Source organism: Polypterus senegalus, chromosome 4 (assembly GCF_016835505.1).
Source record: "Polypterus senegalus isolate Bchr_013 chromosome 4, ASM1683550v1, whole genome shotgun sequence".
Classification (NCBI taxonomy): Eukaryota; Metazoa; Chordata; class Cladistia; order Polypteriformes; family Polypteridae; genus Polypterus; species Polypterus senegalus.
The window spans coordinates 245,790,289-245,798,175 of record NC_053157.1 but is presented as its reverse complement, the minus strand read 5'-3'; the positions used below and the strand labels follow the sequence as shown (position 1 = coordinate 245,798,175).

Sequence of the window (7,887 nt, the reverse complement as noted above, 5' to 3'; positions counted from 1 at the left end):
TAATGTGGTAAAGGCAGTTACAGTTAATGTGTCCTCCTCCACTTTAAGCCCCTCTGGTAGCCCACCAAACGCAGTTGTTAATGAGTTAGGAGTGATTGTGACCCCAAGGCTGTCTGAAAAAATATTCAAACACTTTGGCTGAAAATGATGTAACTTGGTGCCCTCCTAAAACATGTGGCCCACTGAGGCTCGAGCTCGACTGCCACACTTGTAGGCTTGATCTTACCCTAGATACATTTTGGACAATTTTAAATGAGATGTATGTGACTGATTAATCTCATCTGCTTTGTTGTTTCCTCCTAGAATTCCTGCTTATTAGTGATGCATGAAATCCCCTGTCTACACCCATGCTGACCGTGACATTTTTCAGCCATTGTTCCATCCTCTGGATGTTGTTCAAAGTCTTGTTTCATGTTGTTTTTTGTTTATTTATTTACGGTATGTTAATGTAGATTTTGTTGAGTATGCACATTATTCTTTGGATGTGATCCTGTCTATAAGCTGCCTGTGTTACGTTCCATTTGGCTTCTGTGTGGCTCACCAAGAGGCAGGACCACCTGCCAATCACTGCCAGGAACTGCCCTTCCACCCTATAAATCTGGAGGGTCTCTGTGACGATGTGGGTTCTGGCTCCACGCTCCCTTTGATGTTTGAAGCACTTGAAATCCAACACCGTCGATAATGTAACCGAGTGAGCTAGTCAATGGAGGCAAATTACTGAGCAAGGGGAAGGTAGAAAGTGCAAAAGTGCTTTTATTAAAAACCAACAAAAACAGTGTTCCATAAATAGTGCAGATCTTCAAAATTCATTAAATAAATAATCCATAAAAAGAACGTGGGGGATAAAACCAATAAATAGAAAAAAAAACATCCTTAAAACCAGAGGTTAAAATCTTCTCTTGGAAGCAGTCTTAAAAACAACAAACAAGCTCTGGCGGCCAGTCGCCTTCACCTGGTCACTCCCGCTACCTGATCGCTCAGCGGGAGCGACATCAACACAAACACCTGGGTGTCGGCCTAACACCCAGCTTCCACGCAGCTGTCCACGAGCGCTCGATCGCGTGCTGACCACACTCACGCACCGCCTGCTTCCTCTCCTGCTCCCGGTAACCTCCGTTCTCTCCTTTCCTTTTTTTCTCTCTCCATTTTTTTTTTTTCTCTCCGATCGTTTCCCCTCCTCCACACCGACTCGCACTTCTTTTTAAAACATGAGGGGCCATCACAGCTGTAGCATTAGCCACGGGAGCAATCACGAATGTGGGCAGTTCCTCACCTGTGCGCACGGTGAGAAACGCCCACATCGACGACTGCCCCGCGGCTCGCTACAACAACGCCCCCCTCACGAAGCCGCCTCGGGTGCGGTGATTATTTTAAATGAATGGCCTTTTCTCAATGAGCTGTGGACCCATAACACCACAGTCTCCCACAGTTCCTAGCACTTCATTATGTTTACGCTCTGTGAGTTTGGTGAGTTCTTGTGTTCTTTTGGCTGTGCCCAAATAGTGGCTTTCTGACCACTATGTCACTACTAATCCTCAGCTTTGCACCTAAGTCTTGAAATGTGACCTGCAGCACTGACAGTCTGATTATTTAATGAGAACTGAACATCATTTACAAGGACAACTGGATCCTTCCTTCCCTGCTCTGGCAACCAGGGAGGTTTTCCACACCCAGATATTGTCTGGGAGGTGGACTCCAACTGCCTTTCCTTAAATGAATTAAGTACCACCAATCACTGCAACAAATTCAAACTGTTCTTCAAAGTATCAAAATACCAACAATTGTGTCTTGTGATTGGTTATTCTTATTAGGTGACTCGATTCTAAATCTTTATCCTATTTATTCAGATTTATGTGGAAAGAGATGTGGAAGAAAATGAGAAGAGCTTCACTGATCTGATAGGTTGCATTGAGAAAGCTGACAGGAAACTGACTGAGAAAATCAAAGAACAAGAAAAGAGAGAAACGGAGAAGGCTGAAGGAGTCATGGAGCATCTGGAGAAGGAGATTGAGGAGCAGAAGAGGAGAGAAGCTGAGCTAAAAGAGCTTTCAGAGACCAAGGACCATCTCCACTTCCTGCAGGTGAGAGCAACGCTACACAGGGAGTCTGATCAGACTGCGGTGTGTGGGACCTGAGAACATTTAGAGGGAGATTGAAAAGATCTGAGGATTTTGTACAACATGATAAGAACAGGCCATTCAGTTCAACAGAAATCATCTTGTCATATTTTTTTTTTAAATTTCCAAAATTCTAGATTCAAAAATCTCAGCTGCTTCCTTCATGTTCATGACAGGCAAATGAATCTAAAGGTTTTTGTGTGAAATGAAATGTAAAAGAGGACATCTAATAAAGGATGGTGCCAACTCTTCTGTCTGAGACCCTTCTGATGTCTCCTTCCTTCAACGGATGAGATTCAAATCCTTCAGCATTTCCTCACATCTCAGACTCTTCAGTCAAGTCTTGTCTCTCATTCTTGTGTGCTTGTATCTCACACTACACACAATAGTCCTGATGTTGACTGTGTTTTACAGACATTAGGGAGATTCTCTTCTTGATTTATCATCCACACATTGTAGGCGCCATATAACTCAGCTTGCCGTAGCTTTCTCTCCATTGTGTAGTTGATGATGGTTATGTATCTATCACACTTCTGAGCTGCTCACCTTCAAATGTATAATCGTACTGAAAAGATTTCTCCCAAGTGCTAGTCTTTACATTTCATTTAATTAAGTTTGTCTCAGAACAATAATAATCCCAAGGCCTTCTTTTGTGTGCCAAGTAAATTCAGGACCCACCTGACCCCTCAATCCCTTTATCTTGATTTGCCTCTCATGGAGTCCTGCGTGAAAAGCTCATTATGGTCACTAATCTCTGATCCTCCACTACACTCCACCAAATATCCTGTTATACATAACCAACAAGTCAATGACAGGTGTTCTCACCATTTAAACCCAAGCTGACTGCCCATCACACTGATCCTTAATTCAGATGAGCCCCCTCTTATCAGCATTACTTACTTTTTAATGTCTCCTTTCTGAAGTTTCGTCCCCTCTTCTCTCCTGATGCAGACTTTCTCATCTCGCTGTGTCCTTCCTGCTGATGGAGACTCGCTGAGCTTCACTGTCACGACTGATTTCTCATCTGAGAACCTGAGAAAGGAGCTGTCAGGTCTGAAAAAGGGTCTGGCGCACATCAGCCAGTGGGTCATCATGACAAGAACACCATCAGGTGACATTGTGTTTATTGTTGAAGTCCATTAGGAGGACCAGAGTGACAATAAGAGGGCATCCTTTGTGATTAAGGAAATTTTACTGTGTAGTGCCTTTCACAGTCATTAGCTGAGTGACAACAGACTTTGACAATAAACTGCTGCTTTTAATCAGATGTTTTGGAGTTGTACATTGAAATATTAAACTCCTTATACTTTTTAAATATATATTCTAACATAAGTGTATAAGTACATTTTTCATTTGACATTTGGATTCTTTATATTTCCTTTGCTTTGCTCAACTTAAGATTAATGAACAGAAATCTGTTTTAAAATAGCTAAGCCGGCTCAGAGCACAAATGAATTGTTTATTTGAGAACAGTGAAGACGTTAATAGAATCAAATTGAGCTCAACGTCAGTGCTATATAATATCAGAACATCTGAATCTGCTCCTGCTGTCTTCGGTGTCCATTACTTTCTGTTGGATGGAGTCCACAATAAAAGTTCACATTCATCCATTTTCAGCTGTGCTCCCCCTGGGATCATATGTTTTATATTCCTGCTGTTGTTTGCTCAGAAGTCGTGTCTCCCACCAACACTTAAAAGGATTTTACAGACCAAAAGCATTTTATTTGATATATTTTGGTGGAGAAGATAAGCAAATTGGAGGACTACATCAGAACTCCTCTGTCACGGATCTGTGATGAACACTCACTTCTGGTGGGATTTTATGCTGGTGTCCCAGATGAGGTGCAACTTAATTAGCTGGCAAAAGAAGTGAGGTCACTGGTCTGTGAGCTCAATGAAGACATAGCATTAGCAGGAGCAGCACCCTCTCGATTCAAGATGGAATTTATTTCCTCCTCGAGTCTTGAAGATGTCCCCAACTGATGTGTTTGTCAGAACAAAATACAAGCCATGAAATCTAAGGGATCTTCTCTAGAACCCCCATGATCTAACTGTGGTGAGGCAAAGATCAGGGCAAGGGGATAACAGCGTTGAGTTTTCCTAGCAGCACAGATGTTTATGGAAGAGTGGCCAGGCAGAAGATACTCTCGAGTAAAAGACAAATGGCAGCCTGAGAGCATCAAGGGAAAGATTCAATGATCTGATGAGGCAAACATTGAACTCTTTAGATAGAAGATCAAGCAGGATGTCTGAAGAGGACCAGGCACTGCTCACCACCTGCCTAATGCCATCTCTACAGTGAAGATAGTGCTGAGAGCATCAGGCTATAGGGAGAGAGTGACAGGTCAGTATTAAGAGAAGGAGCAGTGCAGTCGAATACAGAGAGGACCTTAAAGAAAACCTGTGACCTTAGACTGAGAACTGAAGACTGCAGCCAAGACAACTCTGGAGTGGCTTTGTAACAAATCTCTGAGTGTCCTTGAGTCACCGAGCCAATGTCTAATACCCATGGGACATGTGTGGATAAATCTGAAGATGGCAGTTCACAGAAACTTTTTTTGAAATCTAACAGAGTTTGAGAGGATCTGCCAGGAAGAATGGGATCAACTGGCCAAACCCAGGAGTGCAAAGCTGGTAGTTACACTGAGTCATGAAGACCACCAAAGGGGCTTCTACAATCACCTGAATTAAGTTTCTGAATAATTCAAGGAAGGAGAAATTTCAGTTTCATTTTGTAATATATTTGCAGACCTTTCTGATAACTTGTGCTGACTTTGTCATTATGGGTTACTGAGTGTAGATTGAGGAACACAAAAGGCACATTAAAAAAGTGAAGAGATCCAAATATGTTCTGATTATCTGCAAACTTATTTTTAATGTGAATTGTACATAAGGACCAAGAGAAGATAAAGATTTGGGGTACCTTAAGAAGCAAACTCCATATAAATTGATGGAAAAAGATAAGAAACAGTTTGTGAAATGTTAAGCTCAAAATAATAAAATAAGGGTACAAAATGGTGGCAGCGCCCATTATGAAGAAGACGGGCCAGAAGGGATAGGGACAAGGGACAATGGCCCAGAGGTGACATCAGCCCTTACCTCAACGTGGAATTACAACCAGATAAGACTTTGTATTGTCTGCCATGCGCACGTCTGACAGAATATTCTAAATTACGTTTTACCTAATTTCTTATTTATTTCATATTTTGTTTGATTATAACTGTAGCTCAATTACAAAATGTGTTTAAGAATTTAACTAATATTACACACTGCGACCCTTCAGAGTTTCCATTCTTCTTCTCTTTTCATTTTATTTTCAGCTCATGAAGCTCCAGTTTTCGCCCTCCAGCCTCCAGAACCTCAGAGCAGAGACGACTTTTTAAAATGTGAGTTTGTGCTTTGACTGAATGGATCATCACAATTATAATCATTTAAGTTTTAATAGACCAGGACAGGCTTAGGATATGAAAGTCTGAGTGTTGTGTGACTGAAGAGATGAGAGTGATGGCGGTCCTGTGACTGGTGCATTATGGGATAGAGGGACTCGGGCAGTGAATCACCAAAACCATCTGTTGAACCCGAGTCTTGATGTGTCCAAAAAGGAAACAAAAAAATAAAATCCACGTCGTGGGGTGCACTTACTTTTTCACATGACTATATATACAGACACAGATAAAAGTGTTGCTTTAAAAATGAAGCACAATTGTATGTGAAATAAGTTAAATAAACAAATGAAAATGGCAGAGAAAATTATTAGGGGTCCTTAGAAGTTTAAAGACCTCACTGGACTGTCGTGACATCTCAAGCTGACTGATTCCTCTAATGAGTGTCACCGGGGTCTTCAGTCACTCAGTCAAGTCCTCACTCTTCTGTGTTGTCATTGTGTGCCTCACACTGAATGAGGACAAGAGAAGAGGAGGAGATGAAGAAGGTCACAGCCAAGGGTGGTCAAGGTGAAGACTACAAGACCATCTCCACAGAGCTTCATGTTCCAGTGAGCACAGCTGCTAATATTCTTAGGATGTTTGAGGGTCTGCAGGACTGCAGCCCACCTCCCTGATGAGAGCACCAGAGTAAAGCTGACCTCAGATTGAACAGAAGGAGAGTTTAAATGGTGGAGAAAAAAACAAGAAAACATCAAGAGAGACTCAGAAGGACCTCCGAGATCAAAAGACTATCTGTTACTGTGTCAATGACAGTGGGCTCCATGGTAGAAGACCCCACTTCTGAAGGACACACATAGACTGGAGTTTTCTAAGCTGCGTATTAATCAGCCACAGTGCTGGAGAAGAACCTTTGGACTGAAGAAATGAAATGAGAGCTTTATGGTGAGTTACAGAAGCTCTGTGTCCACAGAAGACAAATCAACTCCATTAATGGTCTGAGGTTGAAGTGTTGAATCAGTGAAGGTCACAAAGAAATCAGGAGATCATCAAGGTGTTTGGGAGTGGATGTCAAAAGGGTAAGACCACCAAGAATGGGGGAAAAGAAGACATTGGAATGTTGTGAAGTGTCTGCTATGAGCCCTGAACTGAATCAAAGTCAACATCCATGGAAAGAGCTGAACGTCACAGCTGGGAGAAAAAGGCCATCAGACATCAAGAAGAGTGGGCCGGGTGGGCAGTGACAGGAGTAGAAGTCTCATCCAGAGCTAAAGGAAGGGATTGATGGCAGTTATTACCTCCAGATAATGAGTGACAAAACACGAGGTGAGGGTCTGAGTCACTTTGTGTGAGCCATCGGAATTTGATTTGTTGTTTCAAATAATCTGTGAAGTCCGAAATACAAAGAAAGAGTCTGCTGTGTGGAATAAGAATGGCGGGTGACAGTCACTGGGGTCAGTTTACACTTATTTGATTGAAAATTGGGATTCGTTTTTAAAAAGTGGAAGGGGACCAAAACTACTGGGGGCATCTTGGTGATACAAACAGTAGAGAGATAGACGTGAAAGGCGCTATATAATATAGAGATATTAAAGTCACTATATACTGTAAGAGATGGGAAAGAAATGATGTGATAGATGGATAGAGCAAATGAGAAAGACAGAATATGACACATAAATATGAAAGGCACTATATAAGAGAAAGATGAGAAGAACACATAAATAATAAATAATAGGAAAGACATTATAACACTGAGAGAGAAAATGACAAAAAGGAAAAGGAGTTAAAGACAAATACAGTACACAGACGTGAAAGGCACTAAAATAGACAGATATACATGAAAGGTGCTATATAATAGATAAAGGAGGAATGCAGTGTGGTGTGGTTGTGAAGACTTTGGACTTCAAACACTGAGGTTGTGGGTTCAAATCCCACTACTGACACCACTGGGTGACCTGCGCAAGTCACTTCACCTGCCTGGGCTACAATTGGACAAAGAAAAGAAAAGGAAACAACGGAATCTCAGATAATGGGAGTCACCTTGGATAAGAATGACAGTCAAATAATAATAAGAAATGACAGGAAACACACTAAAGAAAGAGAGAGAGAGAAAATGACAGATGGGAGAGGCACTATATGATAGATAAATTGATTGATTGAATTAATAAAATAGCAAATGCAGATTGTCAACTTCTATTGAAATAATTTATGTGTCTGTGAAGTATGGCAGTGGATTGATTTTAAATTAACTTTTAAATTAACATCAAATTTTCTTTGACAGTAAAAAGTGTAATTTTAATAAAGCCAGCGGTCAGTGTGGACAGTCCATTAGACCTTTGACCTCCACGGTGACCTTATGGTGTTTATTTTAATTTCCGATGACTCAG

General features: G+C 41.4%; 1 long non-coding RNA gene across 1 annotated transcript; it reads left to right on the top strand.

Annotated features, from left to right (window-relative positions):
* The first annotated feature begins 2,044 nt into the window (after positions 1–2,044).
* Positions 2,045–5,474, top strand: LOC120528426. The gene is made up of 3 exons (XR_005633522.1): positions 2,045–2,081; positions 3,069–3,228; positions 5,438–5,474. It is a non-coding gene; the product is annotated as an uncharacterized LOC120528426 (long non-coding RNA).
* The last annotated feature ends 2,413 nt before the right edge of the window (positions 5,475–7,887 follow it).